The sequence below is a fragment of the Stegastes partitus genome, unplaced genomic scaffold (assembly GCF_000690725.1).
Source record: "Stegastes partitus isolate 25-593 unplaced genomic scaffold, Stegastes_partitus-1.0.2 Scaffold1387, whole genome shotgun sequence".
NCBI lineage: Eukaryota > Metazoa > Chordata > Actinopteri > Pomacentridae > Stegastes > Stegastes partitus.
In genome coordinates this window covers 68,705-88,428 of record NW_007579118.1, presented here as the reverse complement: position 1 = coordinate 88,428, position 19,724 = coordinate 68,705, and the positions used below count along the sequence as shown (strand labels likewise).

The 19,724-nt window shown below is 41.2% G+C and overlaps 1 protein-coding gene across 1 annotated transcript in view; it reads left to right on the top strand.

The window, feature by feature from the left end:
• LOC103370206 (microtubule-associated protein 4) overlaps positions 1-19,724 on the top strand; it is a gene marked incomplete at its 3' end in the record, with an annotated part of 130,694 nt that overhangs the window by 42,272 nt on the left and 68,698 nt on the right. The gene's annotated exons all lie outside the window — the stretch shown is intronic.

The window sequence follows — 19,724 nt, the reverse complement described above, 5'->3', positions numbered from 1 at the left end:
TAAAAGTAGTAACTGGGTCAGAGAATTGAGAGTGTAAGCTGAATCCTGACAGAGCAAATGCAGATGTGTGTGTGTTTGTGTGTGTGTGTAGAGATGCTGCATGTCACCTCTACTGCATGATGCTTCAGCATGGCACGGAAAGACGGATATAGAGTGTAAGATGTCTTCCCAAATCTTTGGCCAGAATTCAGAAAGAGCTCTATCTGCTGTTGGTTCAATATTTGACATTTGTTAGATAAGTTCCATTTAATTTTTTGACAGCTTTACTAACCTGCTTTCTTCCTTTTTTCCCCTTATCCCTTCTTCTCGTCCTACTTTTTTTTTGTTCTTCGTTTTTTTATATCCACGCTCTTTTTAAAAAAAATCTCTTTATTGCCCCGTCTGTTTCATTTTTCTCCTCTCTTTTTTTAAATCACCCTTTTGTTGTTACTTTTTTCTTTTATCACACTACATGTCCTTCCTCTTAACTGCCCCCATCACATTTCTTTTATTTTATCTTTTTTTTTTCTCTCCATGTTGTTTTTCCTCTTCCTTCCTCTTCCAATTCCCATGCTTCAGAGGACTAGAACCCGCCTCCACCGCCATGCCGACTGTCAGTCAGCTGTGCTTCCGCTTCTGTGCACTTCCTCCCTCCCTCTGTGCAACAAACACACACATATACAGTATAAACACAAACACACACACACACTGTCTGTCCAATCCATGGCTCCTTGATCCAGCATGAAGGAGAAAATCTGCAGTTGTGGACAAGAACCCACAGTGCACACACACACACACACACACACACACACACACACACTCAGCCATGCCATGCTTTCCTGACTTCAGCACACGCTGTTCTTCCAAATAACGTGTTGGCACGCTGTGATTCACTCTTCGGGGCAAACTGGGGGTCTCTGGCGCCCAACTGTTTTTGGACATATGCACAGTCGCATTTGAAATTCAATTTGTATTTTTTTGTTGTTTTTGTCTGTAGTTGTTCTTGGACCAGAAGTACAATATTTCCACTAGGGGTCGACCGATAGGGGTTTTTTTTCAGGGCAATACTGAATACAAGTCGTCAAGTGGACAGATGACTGATGTTTGTTACCGATATATGTTCGCAGTTAAAGGGAAAATCTTTATTCTACAAACTCCAGCACAAAACTTAATTGAAATGGCTTTATTTATATTTTCTATGTTTTATTAAAGAAGCATGTCAACATTTTTGTAACCAATCAGATGAGCTGTGGGCGGGACACTGCTCGAGATCACAGATAGAGAGAGATGGCTGCATCAGAGCCAAAGCAGGACCTTTTTAAGTTGACTTATTTTATAGGGAACAATTCTACAAATAATTAGAAAAATACAGAATATTGGATTTGATAATCACCCAATGCTGATGTTATGAGCCCAATAAATGGTTGTTATCATCAGACATCATTCTCATATATATGAGCCAGTAGGGTCCTCCTCCATTAATAGTACCAATTAACAGAAACTCGCCCTGATAGTTCTTATTCTCGTAGATTAATCATAGCAACTGGACTTGCCTGAGTTCCTTGAAGACGTTTCACCTCTCATCCAAGAGGCCTCATCATTTCTGACTGACTAGTTGGGAGATCCAGGTACTTATATCCTACAGGAGCCATTAACACCTGAATTCCTTTAGGATATAAGTATCTGGAACGCCCAACTAGTCAGTCAGAACTGATGAAGCCTCTTGGATGAGAGGTGAAACGTCTTCAAGGAACTCAAGCAAGTCCAGTTGCTACGATTAATATACCAGAATAACCATGACCTGGACGGCTGAGAATCTTCACAGACATATAACCCTGACAATGTTTCCTCAGAACCATGCAAGATAGACCTTTGAAACATGTGGAAAACATAGCAAATCGAAACCAAATCACCATCTTTTTCTCAACCTAACTATGAAGTTTTAGGCTTAACCAAACACACGAGTAAAAAAGATATGAAAAAAACATTTTCCTTAGGAGGTCTCTACTAGCCCATATGTATGGGAATGGTCAACAATTATAACGGCCATTTAATGGGCTGATAACATCCAAAGCAGATGAATAATCAACCAGGCTGATGATTGGTCGACCCCTAATTTCCACTGTTAAAATGTTTCTGCCTCGTCTGTTTCTCTCGACTAACAGTTGAATATTACAAATGTAAAGTCTAATGTAGCATCATAAATAAGTCACCTTTAAAAATCGTGCACATCTTTAAATCTTTCCTCCGTTTCACTTTCACACTGCATCAGACCATGAGTTCATAAGTTCATGTCCACACACTCAGAGGCACAGACACCATCCAGCTGTCCTCCTGTCTGAAACCTTTCGAACTGAGTCCCAGCGCTGCAAGCCTGATCTGTCAACACCCAGCATCCAGCACACAAACACACACACACACACACACACACACACACACCTACACACACATTCATATATTTACCCACCAAAGGATTTTTTTGTGTATTTGTCTTTTTTTTCCTGTAAGGGACTGCTTCATCTTCCCTCAAAGTTTCGAAGCCCTCCAGCCTGACTCTTTTTCTGATTTGCACTATTTTCTGTCTTTAATCAGCCAAATGAACAGAGAAGTGAATACTAAAGCCTGGCGTTAAATGAACAATCATTAGTGTGGAGAATGTACGCAAGATGACCACTGTAGTCTTGAGTTGTGTTTTGTTCCGTTTCTCTGTCGAGTGGTAAGTTTAGTTGGTAGTTCTGTATCTTAAAGTCTCAATTTATCATCATGTTTCTGAGTATCGCTTTCTTAACTCAAACCCATCAGTGGTGACTGATGACACTGTGTGTTTGTTGTGTCTGTTGTTGTCATTATATATGTAATAAGTTCAGTCAGTTATCTTATTAGAGCTTATAATTAAGATGATATGATCTTATTAGCCACAAGACACTGTGAGAAATTCAACATGTGAAAGACAGCCGTTGGATTTAATGCATTCCTTCACAAAAGTGACCACAGAGAGAGGAAGGCAGCTGAAATGGAGAAGAGTAGCACATTTTAAAATTATTTTATTTATTTGGGAATTGGTAGAAATCTATATTGATACACTCCAAAGGTAATATTTGGGCTCAGAATAAGTTTGAAGTGTTATGTTCTTACTTACTAATTACAATATTTGTAGACACAAGTTTTAAAGTTGGCAAATACAGAACACGAAGCTGCTCCATTGTTAAGTGGATGGGACATGAAATCCTGACCTGAACATTTCATTAAGTTCACTTGAAATACATTTTGAATCAACAAATGCACAAATGTGTTTTTAAATGACACATAACAGTAAGTTGATGCAATCACCGAGATCATTATGTCAACAAAACCCATCAAAATCATGTTTGCAACTTAAAAATGGTGGGAATAGTTCTCTTATTGCGTTACAAGCACACCGACAATTGGAAAAATGCTGGATATCAGATCCGATAATCATCCAGGCTGATGTCAACCCCTTATCCAGAGGGATATTTTCAGAGGTCAAAGTCAGCTACAGACACAACAACAGTAAAATAGAGATTTCACCCTGCAATGTGAGAACTATTTATGAATTATTTGTTTACTTTTTAGATGCAGGGAAAGTTCATGTATGTTGCCACTAAGGTTTAGATCCAGCCTGTTATATATGTGCTCTGTATAGTGTCGATCTTGTCCTTTTTTTATAGACGTGCCTCTGTCTGTTTTCTGCCCGCACCTTGTGCTAATAAACTGATATATAACACACACTTACCTGGCTTTTGGTTTCTCTTTCTTCTAACTGAACTGCACTAAACCTCTTATCTAATGTCTAACTGCTGCTTTTTTCTTCCCTTGGTTCCTTTCTATTCCTGTCCCTCACAGCCTTTTTATGTTGTTTGCAGTAATATTTGCTTTTTCAGATATTCTTATATCTTAGCAGCTTTCTCAGAGAACAACATGCTTAGTCATCGTGGCTGTAACCTTTGGAGGCGGTGGGTTTTTACAGTGTAAAGCTGAGAGATTAGCGCGCGCCGCCGGGAAATGATTTCCTATTGCTTCTGAGAGATGGGTCTCTTTGGTTACAAAAGGCATTTCTTTATTACTCTTTGCCTTTTTGGAAGGAGAAAAGAGAGAAACCAGTAATTTCTTTTGCCTTTTTGCAGCGGCTTAAAAATACACATAGAAGAGGAAATAAAGGGAATTCTCAAAAGAGGGTTGCCAGCTATCAGTATTTTACAGCTTCTTTTTCAAAATCACTGACTGACTGAAGTCTGAATCCAAACATAGAACTTTAAAATAGCTTTTGTTAAACTATCATCCTCAGCCAAACTAAATAAAAATCCTGCACAACCACACATCTAACTACGTCTCCAGCCTAAATAACAAATTAGGTCAACAGAAAACACCATGTGTTTATTGTAGAGACCCGCAAACATGTATAAAGTGTTTTATGTGAAGGACAGCAAATTTATTTTACGACATAAGTGCAGTTTTCTGTCCTGAAACAGATTTTTGTTGTCTATGCCTCACAGAACTTTTGAAAGAAATAATTCATATGAGCATCTTCCCATTGAAGCATCCTCCCAGAAGCAACACATTGCATCTCATCTGTTTGTGCAAATTGTATAAAAAACACTAGACATTTTTTTTTTAAAAATAAAAATTTTAAATGCAAGGGAACAATTTTGCTGGAATTAATGTGACTTCATTGTTCCTCAAAAATGACAGGAAAAATGGCCATAATTAAAAATGTTGAATGTTTCTGAACTGTTTAGGAGTCTGCATGGTTCTTAAATTAACGCACAAAATAGACCTAATACTTGCCACATTTCCAGTAACTTTTCCATCATGCATTAATATATGAGTTTTAGCTCTAAATATGTGTTTCCATTGTTTGACTGTCATCTTGTTGTACCTGCAAACATTTAATAGCACTCACTGCTGGAGGCTTAGTGCCACCAAATGTGTACGTTCCACAAATACAACTGACTCAGGTATCATCACATGATCGCAGTGTTTAAAGCTGAAAAGTAGACTTAGTGCTTGTTTTAGTCAATGCCAATGTCTACTGGATCAGATCACATGATCTTCATGAGCAGACTGAGTCTGCCCCGTTGTTCTGGAATTATACATGTTCTATTTCTGTTTTTGGAGTGCTTCAAGAAAGTTTTTTACATGTTTCATGTTTTATTTAAAACCATACGACAGATAAATTAGATTATTCCCTCATCCGGCCCCATTTTCCACCTCTTCCCAACCGCAGCCACATATTAGTTTCAACAAGAACAAGTCGTTGGTTATAAGATCCTGTGCATTTAATACCAGGATGGACCACAAATCTTTGGTTGAGCGTTATTGACTTTTTCTGTATACAGTTACAGAAATGGAATTCAAGAAGAGCCAGTAACGAGTCAAAATGCCTCATTGAGGTTTCCACCTCTGAACCTAATCTTCTCGGCAGCCTGTCGAGCTGGCCAGTCTGATTTTATGTGTAAAAACGAGAGTCGCTTTTTGCATTGCAGTTAGTTGCGTGACGTGTTAATCTCAAACACTGCAGAACGGGAAAAGAGAACCACACCCTGGCAGTCGGGAGGGTGATCGCCTTCTGCTCTATGATGAGCTTTCTGAGCAACAAAAAAATATTGACAGTATTTGCCCCATTTAAGTCTACTTTCCCACATTATGGTCTTGTTGAGTAGACTCCCAGCAGGGGAGCTCTGTAGCAGTTGTACTGCTCAGGCTTTACCATCCACTGTTCTGAAACCTCCTGAGATCAGACTGACCTGTGTGATCTTCTCTGTCAGCATGTGTGTGTGTGTGTGTTTGCATGTGAGCTTCTATATGGGACAGCCTGCCCTACTTAGACTCAGAAGGTGTGGTGTGGACGATGTAGGGAGAAAAATAGAAAGAGATGAATTGAGTAAGTCCTCCATGTAAGCAGATGTGCTTTTCGGTGCAGGGATCACCCTGTACCTTTGCGAGTGTACAACAAAAACACACACTTTTACACGCACCAACCTCAAGCCCAAGAGAGCCTCACCCTGAACAGCTGTTCCCCAATGTTGCCCTTAAAGTGGGCGAAGGGGCTGAGTGAAGGAACACCAAGACGAAAACAGGATTTAGGAGGAAGAAAAACATAAACATGTTAGGAGTCGTCTAAATAATACATAGATCGACCCCCACGCTGGCATAGTACATGATGTGCAGCAGCCCACACACAGTGATGACATACATCATCCAGAGACCTTGAACTGCTGTCATGGATGCAGCACGCTTTATACATTATTGATCTACTAAAGGGGTTACATCATCACATTAGCGATGACAGTGTCAGTCAGTCAGCCTCTGAAATACCTCAGCAGCTGTTCATCAAGTTCATACAGACATTCATGCTCCTCTCAGGATGAACCTTAATCACTTTGATGATTGCTGACTTTTTTTCTTGTGCCACCAGCAGGTTAAAGTGTTCAGCTTTTTTAAAAAAAAACACCCCTCCAATGAAAACATCCTTTTGTCCATATGGTGTTTTTTTATAAGCTGGAACACAAATCATGGGTGAAATAGGCAGAAAACACACGACTGAGCATTTTGACCTTGAAACTGATGACAGTCCCCAAAACACTGATTTAGACTTACAGGGTTTCATATGTAACACATCAAAGGAGGTAATCGAGGCTATTTTAGTGCAGGAGAATAGAGATGAATTTAAAATGTCTTAGCATCTATGGCATGCATTTCCACAACAGTTGGTACAGACAGTTTCTGAAGTCCTCAAAAGTCGTGGTGAGAGGAGCTACAGTTGCTGTTTGTCAGGACTAAATGCTTTTGTAAGTTAGTAGGTACGCTGATTTATGTTGTGCTACTCCATCTGGCATTGTTTAGATTCCACCTGTAATCTGCTGCTGTTTCTTTCAAATTTTTGGATTTCGTTTTAATCTTAAATTGGTCTCAGTAAATTATTGGTGTAGGAAAAAAAAAAAAAAAAAAAGCAATGACAATAAACTCTCAAAGCATTACACTTGAACAGATGTATGAGAGTATATTTGGTGTTCTCCAGTAACTTAAATGTGGTGATGGTACTCAACTACAACCACAACCGTTTAAGACTTTAATCCAGACAGAATTCCAACCCCACAGAGCTGCTGCTGTGGCTCTAGACTTCCACTGCTGCAGAAAGACTTTCTGACAGGTTTAATGGCTGTCAGCATCTTATGTAAACCTTGTCTCCTAATTTTGCTTTTCAGAACGGTCGTGACCAAGATGACTGAGTACACTGGAAACTTGGTAGAAAATCAACCAGTTTGTCTCAGCGTTCACCAGCCAGGCTCGCCCTCACCTCCTTTTCATTATGTCACCATCTTTTTCCTTGACTGGAACACCATAACTCAGAAATTTTGGCTGAGCACATCTGTGGATAATTTGATAAACTCACGCTGTCATCCTGTTTCACTTGAAGAAGTGATTTGTGAGAAATGCGGGATGAATCTCCTTTAAATATTCATGATGCAGCTTTAATCCCTGAGCTAGAAAAAAAAAAAAAACCTAATTCCTCCTTCGCTGATGTCTCCTCTGTAGACAGAAAGCTTTTCATCTCTGTGAGCGCTCCTCACATGTGAAGGTGTGTGTGTTTGACTCTGGATGTGCATGTTTTTGTGAATACTTCCATGTATGTGGGTTTATGTGTTTGGTTCTCTGAGCACACAGCCTCCACTCTTCTTCACTCTCATGTCAGAGCAGTATGTGTGGATCTTTGGGCCTCGGGCTCGCCTTTGAGTTCCAAATGTGAAATGCTCTGGATAGGAAACTTCATCAGGGGCAACTAGTGATTCTTGTGCTCTCTGCTGCACTTTAAAGTGTGCACTTTTTTCCCTTCATCTGTTGATTTGACAGGTACTGACTGCACAATCCCTGCTGGTGGGAGCTAAAGGCAGCCCCCCTACCCGGCTCAGTAGAGTGAATTGTGATCCATGACAGTGAGGAGCGCTGGAAAGCACGGCAGCTGGAAATGCAAATACGAGCAAACAAAATACAGTCACAAATCCTTCACAGTAGCTCAACTCCTTAATCCTGCTAATAAAAACTAACAAACACTGACGTGAAGAAGGTCAAGAAAAAGTGACAGCGGGATTAAAATAGCCACAGTGGGATTGCCTTGGTGCTATATTCCTCTTTCAGGAGAAACACAGGCTTGTTTTCAGGCTAGGGCAAGGAGGTGTTGAAGACACAATGACATAATAAGCTTGGATTCAATGCAAAGAAGCCTGGATGGAGGGAGGAGAAGAGTCTCACAACTGGCTGTGTGTATGGGCATAAGCGATACCTGCAAGCCCTTTAAACCACACACTTCCTACAGAAACATGTGCACGCAGCACACACACACTGTCCACAGAGACAAAGTCACACTCGGTGCACCTTGCCTCTCTACTGCCTGTCAATGCACATCACCTTCTCACACACTGAGCAAATACCTTCAGTCCATTAGCCTCATGTTTTCTTCCCATGGCCTGTTCTCCTCATAAACACACTATAAATACATCTAAAATAATTTAAACAACATGGATAATTACATTCTGAAGTCTGTAAAATTAACTTTCTTGGAGGGCAGCTTGTAAGTATGAGCATCCAGATCCAGCAGTCCATTCATGACCCACATTATAGTCATATTTGAGACTATCACAATTTTTGCTGCTTTTCTCCCAAGATAGCAATAGAAACTATTCACAGATATACACGGCATGTGTTACTGGTTGCGTGGAAAGCCTCATGCAGCCTGCCAAGCTTGAACCGACTGCTCACATGGAATCAAATAATTACACGATATTCCAGCCAATGCACATAATTCGTCAATTTTCCATCACTCATCCAGAGATGGGTCACATTAGCAGCAGGCTAAGCAGGGCCTTCCATGTGTCCTTTCCCTAGCAATGTTTTCCAGACGCTTCTAGAGGATCCCAAGGCGTTCCCAGGACATGACGTATATAACCCCTCCAGCAAATCCTGGGTCCACTCTGGGGTCTCCTTTCAGTTGGACACATCCAAAAAACACCCTCCAAAGAAAGACATTTCTTCAGGTCATGTTGAACTTTACTTGTGTGAGTTGTCACTGATCTACCTCAAGGCTCACTAATGCTCATATACTGTAAATGCAGCTTCAGAATTCCATCTTGAAGTGAACCAATATAGACCACTTAGTATGTGTGGTATCGAGGCATCCTGTTGATGTGGACGCTTCAGAAGGACCACGTGTGGCTCAACAGCTGCAGCAGGAGTTGTCATAGTGAAACATGGGCTGGACTGCTAGCTAGATTACATAAAACTAGGCCAAGCGTTTATCTTTTTCAACATGCAGAATGACTGGAGGAAGTCTCTATATGTCTCTGAGGCTGAGGCTGAATGTTCAGTGTAAAGGAAAACGTTAAGAAATGCCAGAATACAAGGAAAACCTCTTTAAGCTGTGGCCAGACTAGAACTGTTTGTCTGCTGCTGGGCATCAAACTTAGACACACTATTAGAGTCCTTTGACTCTTCTAATCCCTTCTCAAGATCTGTGTCTGTCTCTGCACAAGACTATCCCTCTCCCTCTTTCTCTCTTTTCCACATTTGTACCCTTCTGTATTAAATCAATTCTTTGACGCATGTCTGACATGAAGACAATGCAATAATCTGAGAAGGAATCAAAACAACTCTGCTTAATGTGAGAATACAGCTTTCATACAGGCTCTGTCTCGTACATTCACACTCTTGATAGAGGTTCATAGAGGGCAGTTGCAGGTAAAGGTGACCAAAAAGAAATCTCCTGGCTGATCCAACCTGATTCAAAGTACATGATTAATGCTGTAGCGCGGCTGAATCAACAGGACACTGTGGATGTTTGTCCTCGCCAGAGAATAGCGCTCTGTCCTCTCGGTGAACCGTCATCGTATGCCTGTGGTCCTGCAGCAGCCCTGACCCAGCTTGTTATAGTGTCTAGAGCTGAGGCAGAGGAGCAGGGAGAGGATGGGGTCAGCTGGAGGACAGCTGAAGGACCTTAGCCTGTCCTGCCAGCTCATCCCAGATTAGACAGTTTGGTAAAGCAAACCATAGGGCGCCATGCAGAATCTGGAATAGAAAAACAGCCAGATTTGGTATTAAGCTTATGAGTCTGTAAGCTGCCATAATAATCAAATGATTAGAGTTGATTTATTGAAGCTGTGAGACAGTACCGTACTTCTGCTTGTTCCTTAAGTGGAATATTCAGTCATACAGTCATTTATAATGTTCATGTGCAAGCTGCCATTCATATGAGTTATGTCATGGCTTCTTATAGATCCTAACTAGGCCGTGGTTTTATTTCCACAGGGTTCCCACTTGATGGAAGATATATATTCTCAGTAGCACCAGAGGTTCAAGGAGAGGTCTTCACTCTTTGCACAGCTGCATAGTCTTTGAGGTTAATACACTCGAGGTTACCCCGGTCGCCACTGAACTACCAGTGTGTCTCCTTCCTAGGCCTGACCCAGCGTGGATATGAGAGAGCATCAGAATAGGGCACAGGGGAGCCGAGACACAGCTGAGTAATGACCATCGTACAACAATGTTTGTATTTTTTTTAACATTATAGAAATGTGTCATTTTCATTGTGAATTTGCACTAAAAGTAGAACAAAAATCCAGACAAGGCACAGTGTCTGTACTGTGTCTGTGTAGACTGCAGTGTCTGTCAGTATTGCTGGAAGCTGCAGTTATTGCACCATGGCTTGGTAGTCTGTGAGCTGTAGGACTTATTGGCCCACTTACTACACTCAACTAGCCCTAACTAGAACTAAAGTAGGGCTGCCATTAATGACTCGTTTTTTTTTTGTTTTGTTTTGTTTCTGATTGATTTAAACATCTCATTTCCTCTAAAATAGTTAAATGAGTGTTTTATTTCAGTTCATTTTATTGTTGACAAACTGTATGACATTTTGTAATGCAGGTTTACATATTAGGGTACAAAACTGTAACGTCAAGCTAATGAGGATGACTCATTATTTACTTCCAGAATTCTACGCTTCTGTTTAGCCTCGTGGCTATTTCATAGCACAGGGATGTTAAAGCAGCTCCTTTTTTATCTTTATATTGTAATCTGACTTTGGCAGTGGCTTTGGATTTTTGAGAATGTGTAGCCAGATTCCCGACACAGCAGCTATCTTTCCCTGCTTCGTTAGGTGAGTTTGTCAGACCATGTTGCAGTTACAAAATCAGGATTCCAGCAGTGCAGAGCTGCAGCTTCCTGCTTAGCATGTTGATGGTCTTTGTTTCAGTCACCATTTCAGAATCTGTCATCAGTTATGCCCACTCATCACAGCAGAACCTAATCAAACCAATGGTTTGTTATTAATTTTCTACTAGTTATATCAAAGTAAAACAGGTTTTTAGAGAACCAACACTGATCGGTTACTTTGCTATTGGTATAGGAAACAGCTGGACTCCTGCTCAAGACATTTCATTTTTCTTCTTTCTTGTTTTTTGTTTTTTGGTGGTCAAGCTCCTGTAAAATCACATGTATCAAATTGTAAAAGTATTATAGATGGTATTATGAATATTCCCAGAACTAGGACACATAGAAACACCCACCACTTATTTCCAGTATGATATGAATCAGAATCAGAAAAAAACTTTAATTATCCCCGAGGGGCAATTCGGTATATGTTTTATTTTATTTTTTTATTTTTATGGGCTTTAAATATTAGTCAATGTGAAGTTAAAGTTCTAATTCCATTTAAAATGACTTAGAAAGCTGAGAGAACACTGTCGACATTGCAGGTACAATGTGATTATTATCTAAAGACCCATTGCAGTAATCAGCCTAAAAATGAACATGACAACCTTTCTACCTGTTTTACTGGTTGCTGTTCAGCTTGAAGATTTGAACCTGCACTAAGCTGTTTCTGCAGGTCGAGCACTCGCCATGTTTTGGGCAGTGAAATGATTCGTTTGGTGACTTTGACTGCACTAATTTTATTAGTACATCAAAGTCATGTTGCGCTCTCCTCACCTCTGAGTGTCTTTTTCTAACAAAAAATGCTGTTTCAGTCATATCCAGTCACTTCTGTGTTGCTGTTTTTAAGTTGCTTCATGTTGATTTCTGTCATTCTAAACCTGCACACCAAGACAGGAGGGTTGATCCTTGAACCTTTACTACGATACTTTAAATCATCTGCAGTAGGAGTTTCACTGATATCAGCCTCATCCATCCTCCTGTCTATTTTCTATACCCACTTATCCTCTACAGCGCTGTGTGTGACTCTACTTTGGAATGTTTGGCTCATCCATTTTTCTCAGCGTGAACGCGGCGTGACCCTGTTGTTCTGCTGGTGGGATTAGTGCTGTAGAAATGTTTGTTGTGATGCTGTGTTGTTCTCTTGACCTGACAAGCCCATTGTCTTGGTCCAGGCCTGGCACAGGGTCCCTCTAGCTGGCTGAGCAGTGCAAGATCACAGTTGCTTCTTTGATACTGTGCCAGTGCTTTTCATGTTGTAGAGGCCGTGTGGACGAATTAGTCATGAGTTTAGCGTCTGATCTTATTTTTGAACTACAATCCCTCCCACGTCTTTGGCTTTCTTATTTTGAACTGAAACAGAGACAGGAGTGCTCCTCAGTCTCTTCGACTTGCATAATTTAGTCAGACAGAAATATAGTAGTATTTCCTGAATGAGAGATGAGTAACATCTCATCCGTTGACCCTGGAAGAGATGCATTGTAGAGCCTTTCAGTTTTACAAGTCAGCGTTCAAACTGACTGAATGCAGCACAAAGTGAAGCTGGTGGGTGAGCTCATGATTCTCTATGTCACCCCTGTTCCCTGTTAAAGTGAATGGGAGGTAAAATCAGGATCCCTACTGTGTGTTCCCTTAGTAGTTTAAGAATAGGCTACATGTCAATCTATGTTTGTTACATGCTAAAAAGGAGAATCATCACACCTACAGCTCATCTTAAAAATGTGTAGCTACACAGTGTTCTGCAATCTCTGTGGCACCACACATGAATGAACACATAGCATTCAGTCAGCAGGCTAAAGGTAGAGTAAATCTATCTGAAACAATACATGTGAATAGAACAAAATAATTTTTTTTGGTATTGTAAATATCCTCACATATTTTCACTTATTTTGCCAAATGAGATCCTTCTGAGGACCATGTTGCCATGTACACACTGAATCTCCTCCGGTGCTTCCACGTCTGCTGGAGGCAGCGAAAACCACATTAAGATGCACATCAACACAGATATTGGGAATTCACTGAACATGTATATTTCACGATGCATTGCTTTGTTTCTGACTTCACACATAGCAAAACCGTTTTCGTGGTTGTTGTCAGTAGCTGTGTTTCCATAATGTAGTATAATTTTTGTTTTGAGCCACCGCATGAAAAAAAAAAAGCTCAGCTAATTAGAAAAATGACCTCCCAGTTTTGCAAAACATTTTTATGCTGTTTTGAGGACTTCTTTTTTGACCTTTCTAGGAAAATAGTTACCGTGCATAGACGGAGATAGAAACACCTTTTTTAAATAAGTTTTGATGCACACGACTAATCAGCTGTTTGTACTTTTTTTTTTTTTTTGACGTCACCCCTGGACAGGCTGAAATATGGCCTACATTAGCTGACATATAACAGTAATTATAATTTTCTGAATGGCAAACAATTCCTGAAGATTGTTCTACATTTTCCCCTTGGTTTGCTTCTTGCTTCTTACCGTGCACTTCTTCTTTTTTTTGTTAGCATATAACCACCTCCCTCCCCAGCACTACAGAGCCTAGTTAATTTACCAGATGTGCTTAATAAAACAAGCCTAATCCGAATTCTCATTTTTGTACTTTTTAGCAACATGTCAAACGTTCACTTTGAATTCTGTTGACAGTTTTATGGAAACACGGCTCGTACCCTCCAGCTTTCTGTAATCTCAATTATGAGCATTATAGTTGAGGGTAAGGTTTCAGGGTTAGGATTTAGAGAGTTCCAGTTTCTTAGACAACTGATCTGAGCTCAGAGGTTTTATATTCAAGTAGGATCAGAAAGCAAGTGTCACCACATCTAAATAGGCTGCAATGCATGTATTAGTGCTTTTAAACAAGTGAAAGCTGTTGCCAAATAACTCTAAATGACATAGAAATGTGTCTCCAGAAGAACAGAATCTACTTTTGAAATGTTTTCAGTGGATATTGTGACTGAGCCATGACATAACCACATGTTATGTCCATCAGCATGCATTTGATGACCGTACTTGTACTTCAGCCTCGCTCAGCACAACCGGAGTGAAAAACTCTTGTATGGCTTTTATGATTGAAAGGTGGAGTCATAGCTGCAGCAAGGTTGGTCTAACAAAGCAAAGCTGTATAAGGAGTGACGTGATTGTAGCAAATGAAACACTCTTACAGTTTGTAGCCAGAGCTGGATTTCTGTGTCCTGTGTCACCATGTCAGAATACACACAAGACAAAGCGGCCAGTGTGCTGCTAAAATTCAGTTCTAATCATAGCATGAGTCAGATTTCGGATGACAGGGACGAGATCAGAATCACAGTTTGATCAGCATCAGTTTCTCCACTAACCCCGGCACCACCACCTCAGCTGATCCTGAATCTGCTAGCTGTCCTCACGACAACCCTCCCAGGGCCCCAGTGTCACTTTCACAACTTGTCCATGTAGAGCTAGTGTGTCTGTGTGTGTCTGTGTGTGCGTGTGTGTTCATTCAAGGCTAAATTTATCTGGTATATTTCGTCGGGTCAGCCAGGCTTCAGCCTCTGACTTTTTGGCTGTCTGCCTGCCATCATGTTGTGACTGTGTGTGTTTCTCTTTCTAAACATGAGTGTGTACATGTGTTTATATGTGTTTGTGCGTGTGTACACATTAGTGCAGCAGTGGCAAAGTACCCGAGTGTCCTCGGATGCCTCTGAGGTGATAAAGTTCATCTGCCAAACTGGTATCTGCTCCAGTCTATCTCAGCAGACTTTGTCCTCGTAGTGAGGTCAAGCAACCCCCAGCAGCAGCGCTTGCATAACGTGGAAAGTTAATTCACAAAAAACACACAATAAATTCTTTGTGGCAGGAGCCAGACTTGTGGGATACTGTGAAGGTTGTCTCCATGTTTCCTACCAGGACAGCATGTTTGACACAAAGAGATCTTTTGCATCCAGATGCTAGTAAAGTCAGTGGACAAGCCTGCTGGTCATAGTGCTGCTAACCCCATCAATCAGGCTGCCCAAGTGAAGCCACAGTGTGAGCTTAAACAGAAAGACATGAAGTCAGAGCTGGTGATCTTGTGTCAATGCTTTAAGAGTAAGTTCAAACTGTCCTGATGCCATTTATATCTATCTGAAGTCTATTACAATATGATCCACATGCAGAAATGTTATAGAAGATCACTGACATGCCTATTAAAATATATTTACATTAACATTAAGTGCTTCTTCCCTTATCCAGATAAGATGCTCAGATACACACTGCATGTAAACAGCATTTTTCATGCATACAAATCAGCAGCATAATCCCAGTAGTATCACACTAATGCATTTTTAGGATTTGCAGCATTTACATTTCTATTATGTTCAAGAAAGTCTTTAAATGAGTTGTGCGAAGTTACAACTCAACAAACAGTAAATTAGTTTTTTTACAGTTTCAATATTAGCTCCAGTTTTCTCTTTTAATGTGTTTTTACTACACATTTATACTGCTTCCATACATGTCTTCTATCTGCCAACTGTGACCCATGTGATTTTGTTTATCCATTGATTTAAATTTAGCATATTTAACAGCGCCATGCACAATAATCCTTTTTGCTCCAGTCCTATTTTTCTTCACTGTGGACTCATTTTCACAGCGATACAAAGTCGAAAGAAGAAGAAAACCTGAAAATGTTGTGCATATGCGATTAGTCGTAAAATAAAAAAGAAAACATAAGATTTTCATTTCTTTGATTATTTATACGTACTGAAGTTGATAAATCCTGGAATCAAGTTCCCACAGCTGTTGGTCACACTGAGAATAAATGGTGACTCTTTATACTTTAGATAATACACTATTTATGCATTTGATTTGTTTCCGTACTCGTCTCCTCTCGCTCTCTGTGAACACTGCCTGCAGTTAATCCAAAAAGTGTATTTTTGGCTGATTGTTAGTAGAATGACTGAAAACATGTCAAATCATCTTGAAGAATCATGATTTTAAGCCTAGAGTTGGTTCATTTTACCACAGTACATTCATCACTGATGAGTCGTTTCAGAATGGTAGAAAAATTGAAAATCTGATGATTGTTTTTGTTTTTACAGCTTCTGGCTCAGACAAATTGTGTATTTTTGTTTGTTTATTTAAAGGCAACGTGCCTCTGAAACTCTCCTGTGGGTTTTAGGAGTTCAGAGGGTTAATAAGCACTGCTGTGAATGCACCAGAGTTAGCCAGAAGACTGTTTTTCTGTAGTCATTGTACAGTGTATGTGAAATAATAATAACTAGAAGCGAGGATGTTCATGTTGGCTTGATGACTTAGATGTCCAACCTGTTCATGCAATATGTGGCAGAAGACCTGACAGCACATGAGGAGTGTTGAGTCTGACACGACTCATCGCTGGACAGAGGTCAACCAAAGCACACCCACACACAAGATGTGTTCACACAGTTAGTTTTCTCAGGACATAGGAGCAGATTTTTGAAAACCATTACCACTGCTAATAATAAAAACACAAATAATAATCTTCATTTATACAGTGCTTTAAATCAAAGTATGCAGCAAAAAGAACAATCATCCGATTTAATGCATTAAAACAACACAGTGTTGGGAAAGGTAAAAACTGGACCGTTCAAAGGTAATTAATACTGCAGCGCTGGTTTTATGTGCTCTAAAGTGAAAATCTCCTGCCAGAGTTCAGTGCTGCTGCAGAAACCCAGTCGTGATTGTCTCCTCTGCTCTGTAAGGAGACCGTAGTAAAAGGTCAAGTAGTCATGATGAGTGATGACATTGTAATGAAGCTCCTGTTGGGTACTGACTCACCTAGTTGGACCAGTTCATGGGACATGTCCCAACACACACACACACACGCACACACACACACACACACACACCTACACACACACACACACACACACACACACACTCACATACGCTTGCATGTGTGGCTTCACAGTTGGTCTTCTTCCCTTTTTCAAGCTGAGCAGTTCACCACTGGTACATTAAACACGGTGCAGAGTGCCGACAGCAACTCCAGCATGAAATTTTCCCTCGTGGACTCGACTGATCTCCCCAAAATTTGTCTGAGCTAGAAGAAGGCCTCAGGTACAAAACCGTTTGCCAAGCCAAAGAAAAAGCTGAAGCACCACATTTTTAAAAATACCACAGTTTCACAGCAGACAAACACAAAACTGAACTGCTATCTGAGAATTCCAAGCCGCCGGATGCTGCAGATAGGATTGACAAGCTCCACAATGTATGAAAATCAGGACCAATAATAGATCAAAACTCTCCTCACGTCACTGATGGTTGTGTTTTATTACAGGGGGTCTGATTTTTGTGCTGACTTTAGTAACATTTTAACTACTAGTCGTTGCAGAGATCCTGGACCCTCCCAACAGTACCAGAACTAACTGGGACATGAGTCCCATTCTGGCTACAGCAGGGCTGTACAGTGTTGACACCCTATGACCAGACAGACATTTATAGAGCCGCATAGTTTGAACAATAGGAACAAAGCATTATCCTAAATGTATATGAGCAGTTTTAGAATACAATACAGGCTAAAAGCAACGCAGCTGCAGCCAGAACAGGAAAGAATAAACACCAACAGTGTGAAAGCGTAAATGAATCCTTATTCATTTAATCTAATCTATAATTACAATTGTGTATCCCGTTAAATATATGTACTGCTTAGATGTAGTGTAACCTCATGATGTGTACGACAGCCTTACTGCTGCAGCCCTGGTGGTGTTTGACAGTATTGGAAGCAAGTAAAGAACCAATATTTCAACTGTGAAGCAGGCTTACTGCCAGTCTTATATGGTCAATAAATGCAAGGTTTTTTAACTGTGAGCAGTCTCTGTTTTATGACTGTGCTGCTGTAAAGCTTATAGGACAGTTGTTTAGAAATTATTTGTAGCCAAAAGGAACAAAATGAGACTGGGGTTCCCTCCACTGAGAATTAATCTCTACTAGCCTATATTCTCATCGCTGGCTCCCCAGGTAAAGGGTTACAGTGGTCTCAAACGCTCACCTTCTCCTCTCACTGTCTGCACACCGAGCATCTTCTAAAATTTGGTGATGCCGTTTTCCAAGAGAATTGACTGTAGTAGTTGTTGTAGTCAGTAGGAGATGTTTTATTATGCATTGTTCTGTTATCTGGAACAGAACCTGCTCCGGAGCAGGTGTTCAGCGGAGTTAACCACTGTGATGCACTGTGGGAAGAACTGAACCACCTCCGTGGCCCTAAAACAACAGAGTTTAACCTCTAGTTACCTCGCTTACTCCAGATCCTGCTTCCTAGTACAGGCCTCAGTTGTTTCATCTCAGTCGTCTAATACGGCTGTTAATTTTGCCCAAGAGATGTTTTCTTCGAGTGATGGATTGTGACTAGACAGCTACCAGCTTTGAGGTTCTGTATTTGTGTTACCGCCCCTCCCCTATTGCAAAACAGGGCCTCTGGCCACAGCTTTAAATAAGGATGTGGTCTCAGTTAACCCACGTTTCAATAAGGAGTAAAAATGCAAATTCCAAGGCAGTGAAGGGTTTCATACCAGTGCCCCAGACTGCCCTCTGAAAGCTGCTCAGTGTGATTTCAGCACCTTGGACAGCAGCACAGCTCAGCAGGACAAACATGCGCCTGTTTTTCTGCAACCTTTCTGCTTCACTGACCCAACAAAGAGGAGGAGACTGACTGAAGTGCATGAAGGTGTGATTGTTTGGCCACCTTAGCCATGTGTCTGCTGTGACCTTGCACATCTCCTGTTATTTCCCCAAATTTGTGTTTACGAGGCAGACAGACGCACAGACAGGCTGCGAGGACGAGGACTGCTGCAGCAGTGTTTTTGAATCAATCGGTGACCCTGCCGACGGAGTGTTTTCTGCGTTGAGACAGACAATGTGCACCCCAACGCGGCCCCTGTGTGCATCTGATATATGAAAGCGTTTGTGACTTTGGGTGGCGTCCTGTCTGTTTGCCTCACTGTCACCCTCTGTGGTCGCTGCTGGGAGAGGGTTGCCATCGGTGCCTCCCTCCTTCTCTCCTCTGCTCCTCCCTTTATTACTCCTCTACCTCACTTCCTTCGTATTAATTTGTTTTTTCCTTCCTCTGTTCGTCACTCTCGTTGCATCCCAGTCTTTTTCCCTTACTCACTCTGTAAATCCTCTTTCCTGCTTTTCATCATCATCCTTTGCTTGAACTCATGGTCTCTCATCTTCGCTTGTCTTTCCCTGCTCGTCTGCATTCCACCTTCCTCCCTCCATTTTTGCCTCTCACAGCCAAACAAGCACAAAATATCAGTCAGCTGAGGGGGTCTGGCCTCTTTGGTTCAGCCAGGACCTCTTAGCAAAGAGTTGAAGGGTGACTGCAGGAGCAGAGAGGGAGGGAGTAGGCTGTAGGAAGTCATGGAGTGCAAGGGGAGGCGTTAGCTGGCGGGGCCTGGGACCTGAACCAGACAGACAGTGAAACGTCACCACATCAAACCCAGACTCCCCGACTGTGATCACATTCTTGTGTGTGCGCGTGTGGGTCTGTGTGTGGTGATTGTGTGTGTGTGTGTGTGTGTGTGACTGGGGGTTCACAGTG